General features: G+C 38.6%; 3 long non-coding RNA genes across 3 annotated transcripts; 2 read left to right on the top strand and 1 right to left on the bottom strand.

Moving 5' to 3' along the window:
* Positions 1-2,673: 2,673 nt before the first annotated feature.
* On the bottom strand, positions 2,674-3,755 carry LOC147838175 (uncharacterized). The gene is made up of 2 exons (XR_015523274.1): positions 3,706-3,755; positions 2,674-2,999 (listed from the first exon to the last, which is right to left on the bottom strand). It is a non-coding gene; the product is annotated as an uncharacterized LOC147838175 (long non-coding RNA).
* Positions 3,756-3,977: 222 nt separating this feature from the next.
* On the top strand, positions 3,978-5,712 carry LOC141380652 (uncharacterized). Its single transcript, XR_015523273.1, has 2 exons — positions 3,978-4,024; positions 4,914-5,712. It is a non-coding gene; the product is annotated as an uncharacterized LOC141380652 (long non-coding RNA).
* An 8,695-nt stretch (positions 5,713-14,407) lies between these two features.
* On the top strand, positions 14,408-15,187 carry LOC141380653 (uncharacterized). The gene is made up of 2 exons (XR_015523275.1): positions 14,408-14,453; positions 14,734-15,187. It is a non-coding gene; the product is annotated as an uncharacterized LOC141380653 (long non-coding RNA).
* Positions 15,188-16,387: the final 1,200 nt, after the last annotated feature.

The following is a 16,387-nucleotide window of genomic DNA, read 5'->3' as shown; positions in this document are numbered from 1 at the left end:
GATCGGCTTGCCATTACGTTCAACAAAAAATATAAACCCTCCCACTCTGTCAAAAACGTCCTGTGTTCTTCTTCATATTTTCGTTTGGCTGTGCTTTTTTCCCAGCCATTTCGAGAGCTAACTTAACGGAAATTGTTTACAACGCAAATGATGTCGAACCTATTATAAAAATCCAGTAAAACATCTTTAGATATTTCACTTAAATTAGACATTATTATATAGCAAACTTGATCTTTACCTGGTGCAGACACTCTATTGTTCCTTAATACATAATTTAACTCGTCAAAATTAAAAGGTAAATTCAATACCACATTTACATTTTCATGATCATTACAAATCTCTGTATTTTGATAATGTGTCCTCATGTCCTCTTTTTTACCTTTCTATAAGGTTTTCTGTACAATGAATTAAAAAAAAATTATTGCACTAGCATTTCTGCTTTTTCTTTTTCTGTAACAGCTATTTTTCCACTATTAGTTAATGTTGGGAAACTATATTCTCTCCTTATACCATTCATTTTCCTTATCAAACCCCAAACCCTCGGAATATCAATTTCTCTACCCAAAGTATTGCAGAATAATCTCCAATACTCTCTTTTCGCTATCTTTATTGTTCTTCTAACCAATGCTTGTGCCTTTCTATAACTAATTAATTCCTCAAAATTAATGGTTCTTTTTAGTCTTTTAAATGCTTTGTTTCTTTAATTGAATTTCCACATTCATTTGTCCACCACAGAACCAATTCGGTAACGCTTTCTTTTACAACCCGCAAAGTACCGCGTAAGTACAGTGAAATTACAGTGTACTTTTCTGTACGTACTGTGTAAGTATAATGAACGTATGTGTAGGTATGAGGGAACAAACCGTAATGCTTGGGTAAAAAGGGGGTAACAACCAGATGTTCATCACGAAAATGACCGCGTAAGTACAGTGAAATAACGGTGTACTTTTCTGTACCTATAGTGTAAGTATAAATAACGTTTACGTAAGTATAAGGGAACAAACTGTAATGCTCGGGTAATAAGGGGATAACAACCAGATATTTAGCATAAAAGGTACCGCGTAAGTACAGTGAAATAACGTTGTACTTTTCTTTAAATTGCAAAAGAACAAACCATAATGTTTGTGTAAAAGGGGAGTAACAATAAGATATCCATCACGCAAAGAAGTATATCAAGTTTACGATGTACATTTCTTCAAGTATTGTATACATATAAAGAATTATGCAAGGATGGTGACAACCTATTGCTATCTGCAAATGTACTGTATATGCACCTGCGTGAGTACATTAGTTCTCTTATTCAGTGCTTGGGTTTTATATGGGGTGTTTAATGAATAAAAGGTTTACAACCTGTGAAATTATGAACCCTTATTGTATACTGTATGTATTTTAAATCTGCAATTCAATATAAAATATATTTCCATACACTACTTACCTTATGTTTACTCGTCGATCTCACCAAAGCCATCAATGTCTCCATAACTCACTATCAACAAATAACTTTGCATGACATAGGCCTACCGTCAGGGTTCAATGCAGATTAAAACAGGCTCGCATCTTTACTGCTGTTGCACAGGGGGGCTAACTGTTGCATTTCAGTAAATGTATAGCTGATGCTTTATAGAAAAATCTAGTAATTTGGTCTTCAATCAATAAAAACTGCTGCTGTAGTTTACTCTGTTCTTAGTGTTCAAGTATACACTAGTATGTTAAAGTTCAGCTTCTTCCCTCTTTGTTCCCTGTAGTTAAAGGGTAAATACAGTATTTGTTCCCTCCTTGTTCCCTGTACTTACAGGATAAATACCACATTTGAGGGTTGTAAATTAAAGTGAAGCTTTGTTCCTCTCTTGTTACCTCCTTGTTCCCTGTACTTACAGGGTAAATACCACATTTGAGGGTTGTAAATTAAAGTGAAGCTTTGTTCCTCTCTTGTTACCTCCTTGTTCCCTGTACTTACAGGGTAAATACCACATTTGAGGGTTGTAAATTAAAGTGAAGCTTTGTTCCTCTCTTGTTACCTCCTTGTTACCTGTACTTACAGGGTAAATACCACATTTGAGGGTTGTAAATTAAAGTAAAGCTTTGTTCCTCTCTTGTTACCTGTAGTTAAAGGGTAAATACAACATTTGTTCCCCCCTTGTTCCCTTTAGTTTACAATGTAAAATCTTAAAGGCAGTGAAATAAATATACAAACACACAATATATTTCTTCTTTACTTTGTAACCTTTATTTTAATAAATAAGCATTTTAAAAGACTTCATATTAATCAAACATTGTCTTGTCTATCATTGCCTATACTCATTCATTTTCTCTTTGGCTTTGTTAATCTGGGGTCGCCACAGTGGAATAAACCACCATCTTATCCAGCATATGTTTTACGCAGTGGATGCCCTTCAAGCTGCAACCCATCTCTGGGAAACATCCATACACACTCACTCACACGCATTCACTACGGACAATTTAGTCTACCCAATTCACCTGTACCGCATGTCTTTGGACTGTGAGGGAAACCGGAGCACCCGGAGGAAACCCACGCGAACGCAGGGAGAACTCCATGCAGAAACCTTCTTGATGTGAGGAAACAGCACTACCTACTGTGCCACCGTGTTGCCACCCAGCTGCAACCCATCACTGGGAAACATCCATACATACTCATTCACACACATACACTACGGACAATTTTACCTTACCCAATGTCACCACATATTTTTGGACTTGTGGGAGCACCCGGAGGAAACCCACGCTAACATGGGGAGAACATGCAAACTCCACACAGAAATGCCAACTGACCCAGCCTAGGCTCGAACCAGCGACCTTCTTGCTGTGAGGCGATTGTGCTACCCACTGCGCCTGCCTATACTCAAACAGCAAAATAACACATTATTTCCTTCCCCCTTTTTTTCTGGCATCTCTTGCTTGGCTTCCTCTTCTGCTCTTCTCAGCTTCCACTGAGGACTCTGATGGTGAGTGGCTCATGAAATCCCATGGGTCTTGCTGCTCTGCATTTATATAAAATATATAAACAGACAGAAAGGCTTTTAGTAAGCTATAGACATGTTTATTTTCCTGTTTAATGTGTGTGTAGTGGTTGTCCAACAATTTCACACACTAAACATTTACAGATACCATACAGACACTATACATTACTATCAAACAAAAGTACTATCATCAGATCATATGGGAGATTGTGATCATTTATAGTGATAATAATTAAAGCGCAGAGGGGAAAAGGCTTAAATAGTAGGCTACTGTGCTAAAGTCCTAGGCAAACGTTACAAGTAATTAGGTGGGTGGGGGGGGGGGGGGGGGCTATTGATATATCAAACTGGCATGCTACAGAAAATATCAATTAACATTTCCAAACATTAATTTGTCATTAACTTTGCTGTAATTAACGTATAAAGGGAGAAAATCGTCTGCACAGTCAGTATGACAACAGCCACAGAGATCTGACCTGCTCATCATCCAGTCTTTCTGGAATGACATGAAGAAACTAAATCCATAGGAACTTTGGCAACATTTCTAAGATGTGCAAAGTAAACGACAGTAAACATTGGTAAATATTCGCTGCTGGCCGTTTAGATTCGGCCATGAACTAACGTTAATGTTACGCTAAAAACAAATGAAACAAAATAAATATAATCTGGTTAATGCACAATTTCTAATCGTAACAATAGCCTTATTTACTGACAACGATTTACTCACATGTGTTACATGGTGACAAGACGGAGCAATTCCAAACGTCCCAAAAGTCTGAGCAAAACCTCGTGGCGTGCTGCTGCAGTTTGATTCGGATCTTTAGAGGCTTCTTGATTCACAACTCGTTTGAATCAACGAATCAGTAGGCGCGTACCTGAAGTGATACAATATCGCGAGATGGATTCAAATGCACACGGAGCTGTCTGTTGTTCTCGCGATGTTTTGATGTCACACTGATCGGTTTGTTGAAGACGAATCGATTCAACTCTCCGTCCTCCATTCCCAGAATTTCCTGTTCACGGCAGTACAAGGACGGCAGCGCGAGGTAAATAAAACAAGTATTTTTATGACGTTATGTACATAGAAGTGTTTGTTTAGGTTTTTGTTTATATCTGATGTTTGTACCTATTTTTAACAATTACACCCTTTTCACAACACTGTTATGACGCGTTTAACGATCATCAGGATCTAAAATCCTTGAGTTTTTTATATGATTTTTTTTATAAAATAACATTTATTTGTATCTACGTATGCATTATATAATATGATTACATGTGCGAGGTGTTTCAAACAGTGTCTATGGTCATGAGTAAATTAGAAGTTATTCTCTCTTCTTGCTGGCGTTATCAGTTTCACACTATATTTTTATTTTTCTAATTGTCGAGACAACACCATCGTAAAGTTTTCATTTTATTTGAGCAAAGAAGATTGTAAAAAAAATGTGTTGTACTTTCCCATTCACTGTGCTGAAATGTAAAAAGGGTCCATAACAGTACATCAACCATATTATGTTATCTTTCACTTTATTTAGGACTAATGATGGGTTAAGACATGTACTTTAATCAAAAACTAACCTTAGGGGTAGTTAACCCAAACGTTACATTTACTTACCATTTAATGAGTGACACAGAATTTAAATATGTACACTGAACTGCAAATAATCTTTACTTCAAAGTCTATACTGCCTGCACATATACTTAAGCCTTTTCCCTCTGCGCTTTAATTATTATCACTATAAATGATCACAATCTCCCATATGATCTGATGATAGTACTTTTGTTTGATAGTAATGTATAGTGTCTGTATGGTATCTGTAAATGTTTAGTGTGTGAAATTGTTGGACAACCACTACACACACATTAAACAGGAAAATAAACATGTCTATAGCTTACTAAAAGCCTTTCTGTCTGTTTATATATTTTATATAAATGCAGAGCAGCAAGACCCATGGGATTTCATCAGCCACTCACCATCAGAGTCCTCAGTGGAAGCTGAGAAGAGCAGAAGAGGAAGCCAAGCAAGAGATGCCAGAAAAAAAGGGGGAAGGAAATAATGTGTTATTTTGCTGTTTGAGTATAGGCAGGCGCAGTGGGTAGCACAATCGCCTCACAGCAAGAAGGTCGCTGGTTCGAGCCTCGGCTGGGTCAGTTGGCATTTCTGTGTGGAGTTTGCATGTTCTCCCCATGTTAGCATGGGTTTCCTCCGGGTGCTCCCACAAGTCCAAAAATATGTGGTGACATTGGGTAAGGTAAAATTGTCCGTAGTGTATGTGTGTGAATGAGTATGTATGGATGGATGTTTCCCAGTGATGGGTTGCAGCTGGGTGGCAACACGGTGGCACAGTAGGTAGTGCTGTTTCCTCACATCAAGAAGGTTTCTGCATGGAGTTCTCCCTGCGTTCGCGTGGGTTTCCTTCGGGTGCTCCGGTTTCCCTCACAGTCCAAAGACATGCGGTACAGGTGAATTGGGTAGACTAAATTGTCCGTAGTGAATGCGTGTGAGTGAGTGTGTATGGATGTTTCCCAGAGATGGGTTGCAGCTGGAAGGGCATCCACTGCGTAAAACATATGCTGGATAAGATGGGGGTTTATTCCACTGTGGCGACCCCAGATTAACAAAGCCAAAGAGAAAATGAATGAGTATAGGCAATGATAGACAAGACAATGTTTGATTAATATGAAGTCTTTTAAAATGCTTATTTATTAAAATAAAGGTTACAAAGTAAAGAAGAAATATATTGTGTGTTTGTATATTTATTTCACTGCCTTCAAGATTTTACATTGTAAACTAAAGGGAACAAGGGGGGAACAAATGTTGTATTTACCCTTTAACTACAGGTAACAAGAGAGGAACAAAGCTTCACTTTAATTTACAACCCTCAAATGTGGTATTTACCCTGTAAGTACAGGTAACAAGGACGTAACAAGAGAGGAACAAAGCTTCACTTTAATTTACAACCCTCAAATGTGGTATTTACCCTGTAAGTACAGGGAACAAGGAGGGAACAAATACTGTATTTACCCTTTAACTACAGGGAACAAAGAGGGAAGAAGCTGAACTTTAACATACTAGTGTATACTTGAACACTAAGAACAGAGTAAACTACAGCAGCAGTTTTTATTGATTGAAGACCAAATTACTAGATTTTTCTATAAAGCATCAGCTATACATTTACTGAAATGCAACAGTTAGCCCCCCTGTGCAACAGCAGTAAAGATGCGAGCCTGTTTTAATCTGCATTGAACCCTGACGGTAGGCCTATGTCATGCAAAGTTATTTGTTGATAGTGAGTTATGGAGACATTGATGGCTTTGGTGAGATCGACGAGTAAACATAAGGTAAGTAGTGTATGGAAATATATTTTATATTGAATTGCAGATTTAAAATACATACAGTATACAATAAGGGTTCATAATTTCACAGGTTGTAAACCTTTTATTCATTAAACACCCCATATAAAACCCAAGCACTGAATAAGAGAACTAATGTACTCACGCAGGTGCATATACAGTACATTTGCAGATAGCAATAGGTTGTCACCATCCTTGCATAATTCTTTATATGTATACAATACTTGAAGAAATGTACATCGTAAACTTGATATACTTCTTTGCGTGATGGATATCTTATTGTTACTCCCCTTTTACACAAACATTATGGTTTGTTCTTTTGCAATTTAAAGAAAAGTACAACGTTATTTCACTGTACTTACGCGGTACCTTTTATGCTAAATATCTGGTTGTTATCCCCTTATTACCCGAGCATTACAGTTTGTTCCCTTATACTTACGTAAACGTTATTTATACTTACACTATAGGTACAGAAAAGTACACCGTTATTTCACTGTACTTACGCGGTCATTTTCGTGATGAACATCTGGTTGTTACCCCCTTTTTACCCAAGCATTACGGTTTGTTCCCTCATACCTACACATACGTTCATTATACTTACACAGTACGTACAGAAAAGTACACTGTAATTTCACTGTACTTACGCGGTACTTTGCGGGTTGTAAAAGAAAGCGTTACCAACAATTCTTCTTTTCTTATTTCCTACTCGCTTTGGAATTTATTGAATGGCAGCTTCTATTATAGCTTCACTTATACACTGATTAACTTCTATTCCTTAACCACTGTTGATTTTTCACCACAAACTCCTCACTAATTTCTCTAAATTTAATCAAATCTGCTTCATTAAATATCCACCCTCCAGGTTTATTTTTTTTATCCGACTTCACTCTCACCCCTACTTCCACAAAAATTGGGTAATGATCACTCCCTACAGTGCTTTCTTTTTTAACTTCCTACCAAAAATCCACAGCCATTGATTCAAAAACAAGAGTAATATTCATGGCAGTTTCTTTCTTTCATACTAAATCTTTCCTATCCATTAATTCCTCCATAACCTCTTTATTCATGTCATTATAATTATGCCATAGTTTATGACCATTAAAGTCTCCACAACAAATTACTTTACCTTCCAGTTGGGCTGTAAGTTCCTGTAGAGTTTCTAAAGTTAATTTCTGGCATGGATTATAAAAAATGTGCTATTTTGAAATTACCTTCCTCTGTCCTATTGTTCTTTGCCTATTTCCAGTATCTTACATTGTATGTTTTGTTTAATAAAAACTGCACATACTCCCCATTACCCTTATCTCCATCTCTACGTATGCTCTCATATCCTGCTATTACATAATCTAATGATGGTTTTAGCCAAGTTTCCTGATGAATCCTTTGAATTCTTGACCATTAGCTATTAAGCTACTGGCATTCCATTGGATAATCAGCTTGACCCTTGCCCACCGTGACTGGCAGCTTTACTTTCCAGCTCAAGTGTTTTATTGATATGTTCCCATCCAATGTGTCTCACTAATAAAAAATTATCAGCACCTTTCACTATCACTTAAATTTTCTCTGTTTTATGCCTCACCTGATCAGCACAATTGATGACATATGCTATGAACAGGATTAAAATCTCCACACTAACAGAAATGTCCCTCGGCTATTTTTGTTCACCCATCCTATTTACTTCACTCACCCTTTCAATATTTACACGTTGTTCCTGAATTTTTTTAACTGCCTCTGCGTAGCTAATGTTGTTTTTTGTTTTAATTTTTTAACTTCCACTGTTTTTTTTTCTTACCTCACATCCCCCATACGCTACATTGTCGTCTCCTCCACAGTTACATCATTTTGGTTTCACATTGTCTTCACAGTCTTTATATCTATGTTCTCCACCACATTTTGGGCATCTTTGTTTACTTTTACACACCGCAGCTATATCTTTGGCATTTGTAATACCTCAGTGGTGGCTGAACCTACTCTGTAACTGGGTAACTGAAATAACCACACCTTGACCCTATCCGGAAGTTTATCTTCTTCAAACTCAATTATCACAGACAAACTCGCAACTCTTTCTCCATTTAGTGTTTCATTTCGGGCCCGTTTACACTAGTGCGTTTTAGTTTTAAAACAATGTTTTAGATCAAAAACAATCCGCGTCCACACTAGCGTTTCACCTAGCGTCTCTGAACATATATCCGTCAACACTACGCCACCAAAAATGTATATCACGTGACCATTCGCGCACTATGGGCATGCGCGTTCTAGTATAAACAGAAAGCATGTGTCTCGCTCGGCATTTGGTTATTGTTAGTCAACAAACGCTGGTTGAACATTAAACGCGATGGCAAAGAAAGCAAGAGAGGTATTTTTGTGAACAGACGACGAGGTCGAGTTGTTACTAAACGTAACAAATGAATAACTGCACAATGGCGCCTAAAACAGACAATAGTGCAAACAACGCTCCTATTTCTGTGCCCATGTTGTTGTTTACAGTACTGTCTTCCGGTAGCGTTAAAGCCATGTGTTATAGTCATGTGATAGGGACTTGACGAATAAGGTAAGGATACGCAATGACACAAAAGCCCCAATCAGGTAGCGAATCTCGGCAGTCCCGCCTCCGTTTTTAGATGTCTTCGTCTTTCCTCATCCACACTGAGACGGAGTAGCAGCGTTTTAGAATGAAAACGGCCTCTTCAGCGTTTCCAAAACGCTCTGTTTTCGGCGCTCAAGAACTCCGGCATAGTGTGGACGGATGGCGTAACCGTAGCAAAACTTATGCGTTTTAAAACGAAAACGCATTAGTGTAAACGGCGCCATAGTCTTCTTACATTCTTTGCTTTTCCTCCTTGAATGTTCTTTTTTAAAGCTTTCCAAATTCTCTTCCTGTGGAATACCCCATATTACTTTCAAAGTTCCTTTGCTTCCATTTATTACTTTTTTATCCACTACCTTGTTTTTGCAGATAATTCCCAAGAGAACATTTTATCATAATGTTTCCATCTCAAAGTATTTTTGCTATTTCTATTTTACCAAGCTTCTTTTTTAGTTCTTATGTGAGTGCAACTGGGCTTACACAAATGTGTTTATCATCCTTCCTAAACATAATGATCACTGCATGAAAGAATGGAATGAAATCTTCCTCATCCATTTTCCTCACTACTATTTTCCTCCAGACCCCTTTTTTGGCTTATAGTTATTATTTTCCCATTCATTGACCCCATCTCTATGTTTTCTTCCTCTACCTTTGCCTTTCCCACTTCCAGCTGCCACCCAGATATCACTATCCACATTGTCCTCATCTTCATACCCAGATCATGCCATCATGTCCCATTCACTAACCGGCTCATGCCAACTGCCTCCTTCTTTGCACTCTTTGTCTCAATCCAGCTTGTCTTTCTGAATTTTGTTCCGACAGCTCTGGTTGGGCACCGGTTTTCATTATATTGTACTCCGTTTAGTACTACGTAATAGGCTCGTTTGAGATGGCCAAAATCTGCGCAGAATCGATCACCAGTGATCACCGCAAAATGCATTGCGTTTAGAAATGTGTTCGAGTTGCTCTTGCATAAAGAGCTTAGAATGACTAAGAGGCGACACTCAAAAGAACCTTCTATGGCAACAGTCAGCAGCACCCAGCAACAGCCCTGGATTCTGCCATTTTTGAGTGAAAGTGCTTGGCCGTCCATTGGATCCTATTGCTGTCGCGATGGCAAGCAGTTGCTTTGTTTTTTATGTATTTATTTAAAAAGCGCATTACAGCTGAGATACCACCCACCTGCATAAAAAACTAGCTTAAACCAGCCTAAGCTGGTTTTAGCTGGCTGACCAGGTTTTAGAGGGGTTTTGGTTCACTCCGTGAACATTCGTGTATTTTTTCTATTAATCTCAGTTATCTTTGTCTTAAATCTGTAAAGTAAGTAATGCTGCATCACATCTAAATGTAAAAATGCCAAAACCGGGTAAATCAGGACGAAATATCGCTGAAATGTTGGCTAAAAGAGGAGGCGAGCAGGCCGCTGACGCCTCGCCGATGGAGGATGCGCTAACACCTGCTTCTCTGAAGGAGATAATTACGACCACCCTTCGCACGGAAGTGTCAACATTACGAACTGAATTCTTATCCGAGCTTCGTTCTGCCATGTCCATGCTGCAATCAACCCTTTTTACTACAAGCTCAGAAGATTGTGGATATTGAAACCGCACTTAATGACTCAGACGACCGCTTGACAGCAATTGAGGCACTGTGCAACGAACTGAAAAAAGAAAACGGCTCCCTTAAACTCAAAGTGGATTATTTAGAGAACCGCTCGCGGAGGCAATTGGAATACCAGAGGGATTAGAGGGTCAAAGTCCGATTACACTCATGATATCACTCTTTATTGAACTTTTCGGAGACAGTGCCTTTGAGAGACCACTACAAATTGACCGCGCTAATCGCACCGGCCAAAAAACACACCCGAACGCATATCCTAGGCATATGCTCGTCCGTCTCCACCATTATCAAACCAAAGAACTCATTCTGAAACTAAGTCGCTAACGAGGCTGTAACATAACTGGTAACATATATTGTAACATATATGCTGGAGGTAAACATTCCGTGAAAACGGTCTGGGTTCAATTTCCAGGACAATTCAGATCACTTGGAGCCCAAAAGTCTGGCCGAGACTTTTCGTTGACAAGTTAACGAGTTTGCGACACTTCACAGAACTCTCCTAAACCACTCTCTGCCGACTTCAAAAGAACATGGCAGATAAGATAAAAAAAACCATCTTTAGTCAGCCTTCTGCTCACAGACAAAAGACATTCCTCAAAATTAAACTTTTAGAACCCAAATCTCTTGTTTAATTACACTTAACTTTTGTAATGTGTACAATTCCTCATAGTTTGTACAAATTCGTACTTTTAGGCCCTTTTTTTGTTTAAATAATGTAAGTGTGGGAGTTATGTTGATGTGTTTGTGATGCACCTTTTACTGTTGATGTACCTGTCCATGTCTGGTGTCGTTGGACTGCATTTGACATTTTACAACACATGATGCATAGAGCAAGATAATAACTCGCACTGCTTTATTCTTTAATTCCCTGCATTAAATGCCTCTCTGCATGCTTTGGGCGGACACTCAAATTTGCATATGAGCAGCTGAGACAAAGGAAGTTTCCCACTCAATGCGACCCCCGACTCTTAACAGACCTTCTTTGTCCACAAAGGGGTCGAAAGGGGGGAGTGTGCTACATTGTGAGATTTTACCATTCTTGGTCAGACTCTCAAATTCTTTTCGGAACACTTCTCGCTGTACAGTTTTAATTATGGTCGACTTAGCTTGTGAGGTCTCAACATCTGAGGTCTTTGTACACAAATGCCACTTTCGACAAGGACTGTTGGGTGAAGGTTGTGAGAAGGATTTTGGGATGTGAGTAAGAGTTGTGACAGCTCTCACCAGATACTGCCATCTCGAGAAACGTTGGAATCTGCTTGAGTCTAGAGACTGTTCAATAATGCTCGTTGCCAGAACTTTCACTTCAGGGCGAATTTCAACATCCTCTTCTACTTGAACAAGTCCATAGGATTCATCCACATTACATCTCACAGGACCACATATCCTAAGGAACTCTGGACCTGAATACCAGTTGGCAAGAGGTAAGTTGGCGGCTGGCACGATTCTAGTGGCATTGTCCGCTGGATTCTGTTCGGAACAGATGTAGTGCCACTGATTCGGTTCTGTGGCTTTCCTTATGCGTTCAACTCTGTTAGCCACATACATATAGAATCTGCGTGTGACATTGTGAATGTATCCGAGCACTATGCGGCTATCTGTATAAAAGTGGAAGTCATGAAGCTCCAGGTCAATTTCGCCATTATGAATTCCCGACCTTTAACCCCAATTTCTACAGATGCAAGTATGCCTCAAGTGCTCTCACCAGCAATGCTCTTAACTCAAAAAGCAAGTGTTGCCCCAACTCCACCAGAAAACTTTGAGTTAGGACACTTGCACAAAAGTCAGTGGCGTCAAGTCCAGATGTTAGCAGATTCATTCTGGAAGCGATGGAAGCAGAAGTACTTGTCCACCTTGCAATCCAGAAGAAAATGGACTGAGGAGAGAGATAATATTCAGGAAGGAGACGTTGTTCTGTTAAAGGATGGGGAAGCTAAGTGCAGTGTAAGGCTGGTATCAGAAATGATTACTGTAAGGTTGATATCAGAAATGATTACTGTAAGACTGCTTTTGGAAATGATCAAATATTCAGGCTCTAACAGGAACAGACACCTGATAAACATCAAAGAACTCTCACCCACCACCCTCAGTGTGGGAACGAAACCTCTCACGGACACTTATCATCTGACAAGCATTATTTCTTTTTATCTCTGTCTTAAGATGTTCAAATGTCAACACATTGAAGGTTCCGGTGGGTCTGGCAAAGAAGGTCTCACTCCTTTAAACATTAAAATACTCGCCTTAGGACCAGTAATAAAACTGTAAATCAAGCATCACAGCCCAAACCCCCTTCTACCTAAAACAAAGGAACAACCAAATGCTAATATCACGAGAACCCCGGCCAAGACCTCTTCCCACTAAAACAAAAGAACACGAAACTTCTATATCAATAGAGTGATGTTGAAATGGTAAATATCAAAGAAACACCCTGTGGTGCAAAAATGGGTATTTAGGGGAAGATGGCAGAGAACTCAGGGAATCTGTATGCAGATATCCCGCACAACTTCTGTGTGTAGTTTTCATCTCCAGGTAAACATTTCTAAAACCTCTTTTCATTATGTTTACAGATTTGATTTGATTAATTTGATGATGTTTTTATTGTTTTAGATTAGATTATATTTGTCTGTTGTTTGAATTGGATTTAAACGATTACCTTTGTTTACCTGTTTAATAAATTGTTATGTTTGAACATATTTTGCTCACTCTGTAATTATTAGTCCTAGTAGATTACGCTGAATCCTTGTTTCCGCACGTCTTGTGTCAGGTCAGTAGACGGACTAAAATCCAGTTGAGATGGAGCATTGGGCACACTAATTGTGTTTTAGGGATCTGACTGACTCTTGATATTGATTCAAGTGTACTTAGGTGGAAAGGGCGTTAACTTCCGTCTAGGTCAACAAGGTGTTGTACGACTAACCTAGATTGGGTACCCGACCTTTGTTTGAAGGTAATATTATTCTAAATTAAGTTCATAAGGGAAACCATGGGCTTGGTGAAAACCAAAGTTACTATAGAGTCCAGTAGTCGGGTACATTTATAATAATACCCTAACCTCTAATTAGAAATGATGATTGTCTTAACTCAAGGGTGTACACCTAAGCGGGACTAACTAAAGTATTTTAGAACGAGCGCGCTGGTAGCGACCATCTAAAGTATTAGTCAATTACCTCTGTTTAATAATCAAGACTGACCGGAGTGTGACCGTGGGGGACGCCTTCGGCCAAGGCGATTTCTCTGAGCGACATGAGCACCCGAATGAACGGATGTAATGGTTAATAGTGAAAACAAAAAGTTCAAACATTCTTCCAAATTCTATCTAAATGAACAAATTATAAATCATCATTATTATTATTAACTATTATAAATAATATATATAACATGGAGTCAGATAAAATTATGAGATAATACATAAAAGGGTATATTTTACGTTAATGTAATGTCTGCTGTTTATGAAAAGATAGTGACGCGCAAAGACCCTTCTCCCGTGCCATTGGCTGCCGCCGTTGGACCAGTGGGCCGGATCTTACAGCAGTAAGTGGCCAATTGGCCTCGTAACAAAAACTGTAGCCTCATCTGATGGGAAAGTCCGAAAGGTCATGGTAAAGACTGCTAAGCAAGGGGCTGTCAGGGAATACTTAAGGCCTATATGTGACGTAGCTTTACTTTTATCTAGTGATTAAAAGCCTAGTGGTATATCCAATACACCAGGCGGGGAGTGTACTGTATGGTGTTGTTTCGTTTTGTAAGCTGTGCATTGATTTATTTAAGTGGTGTAATTGTGACATCTAGTGGCGGAAAATGTCATTGCGCCATTCTTTAGAACAACCGGATGTTTAAAAAGTCATAAAAGAAGAGACTGTGATCGCTATGCAGAGACGCGTTGTTGTTTGCTTTCAGCCCTTGTGATAGAAACGACTGTAAGTTACTAATTTTATTTTGAAAACATCTGCAATACTTCCTTTGGGTTAAATTGATTAAGGAGGGTCAGTGTTGAAATGTTTAATGCTTGATGTTCTGTTCTAAATGCTAACAAGCTTGCATATAGATGCACGTCATTAAAGTGCCTGGATTGTTTATTTAGCTGTTGATATCAGTTTAAATATGTCAGTTTGTGTTTACAAATGTGAAAGATGTATATTATTTGTAATATTGCGTAATCACTTTGTAATTTTTACCTTTTGTATTTTTCCTTTTTAGTTTTACAAGCAAATCAAGTAAAAGTGCTTCACATTCGCAAGAAGAAAGTGTGATGGTGCTTTATTTCTGTTAACTATCTGTCAGCTTTGGTTTTGAACACCATTGCCAGGGCAGAATATTAACGGTGTGACGATTCACGTTTTTTCGGACATGTCTGCTGAAGTGGCGAGGCAGCGAGCTGAGTTCAAAGATGTAAAAGCTTCTTTTCGCAGCACTGGCGTGATGGCATGCTACATCCTGCTAAACTACGCGTCGATTACAAGGGACAGCGGCATTTCTTCCAGACCCCACAGGCTGCGATAGAATTCTTCATTGTTAACATCAAGAATGCAGCGAATCAGATTTGATCAACGTAACAATTAAATGGTCCGAATCAAGAACTGAAGTAAAATTAAGAACTAAACTGACATTTTTGCAAAACAAGTGAAGCCTCAAATAAATAAAATACGCAATACCATAGCCTAAATTTATGCACAACACCCAACCACATCACTATTTAATGAAATAATTTTTCTACAATCTGAATATAACCAACTTTCTACTGCCCAAGCTGAGCAGCTTTTTCTTAAATCACGATACCTTTTTTTTATGAGTTTGGTGATAAACCAAGTAAAGCACTTGCAATGCAACTTAGGTTTAAAACAGCAAAAAAACTTTATCACCCAAATTCAAACCCAAGAAGGCATTATTGTTTCAGACCCTCAAGAAATTAATAATACATTTAAATATTTTTATTCTTCATTTTACCACTCAGACTCCCTTAAAGAATGCAGAGCTGACGGATTTCCCAGAGTTTTAAAAAAAGTTTTCCCCTCAGATTTCACCTTTGCTTCTCTCTGTTTTTCTTTAAATAATGGTAGTCTGCCTTCTTCTTTGCGCCAGGCATCAACCTCTCTTCTTTTAAAACCTGATAAAAATCCATTGGAGTGTGGGTCCTACTGTCTTATCTCTCTTCTTAATGTAGATGTAAAAATCTTGGCTAAGATTCTCGCTCTTAGATTAGAAACTGTTTAACCTGAGGAGGTTGATGAACATTATTTACACCTCATCTGACTCTTCCTTGCCTGAGGCCTTAGTCTCGCTTGACGCTGAGAAAGCTTTCGACTGCGTTGAGTGGGACTATGTATTCTACACATTAAAAAAAATTGGGTTTGGTGACAAATTTGTTTCCTGGGTAAGACTCCTATACTCTTCTCCCTTGGCATCTGTGAAAACAAACAGCAATAGTTCTGATTATTTTTCTCTTCACAGTGGCACTAGACAGGGTTGCCCACTTTCCCCTCTCTTATTTGCTTTAGCTATAGAGCCTCTTGCAATTTGCTTTCACAATAATCCTGAGATTACTGGTATTTTCAGAGCCGGAAAAGAACAGAAAATTTCTCTTCATGCTGATGATGTGGTATTGTATATTTCAGACCCAGAAACTCATCTCCCGTATGTTTTGGAACTTTTGAGACAGTTCAGCGACGTCTCTGGTTATAAGTTAAATCTGCATAAGAGTGAGTTTTTTCTTATAAATCCTGCTGCAAGATCCTTTCCCGTGTCAATATTCCCGTGTCAAAACTTTCGATATTTGGGAGAAACAATAACCCGAAAATATACTGATCTTTTTAAACATAATTTCGTTGTAATATTAGAGAAAACAAAACAAGAT

This window comes from Danio rerio, chromosome 23 (assembly GCF_052040795.2).
Source record: "Danio rerio strain M-AB ecotype USA chromosome 23, GRCz13ab, whole genome shotgun sequence".
Classification (NCBI taxonomy): domain Eukaryota; kingdom Metazoa; phylum Chordata; class Actinopteri; order Cypriniformes; family Danionidae; genus Danio; species Danio rerio.
Note: the sequence above shows the minus strand (reverse complement) of the source record. Positions and strands in the feature narration are given on the sequence as shown.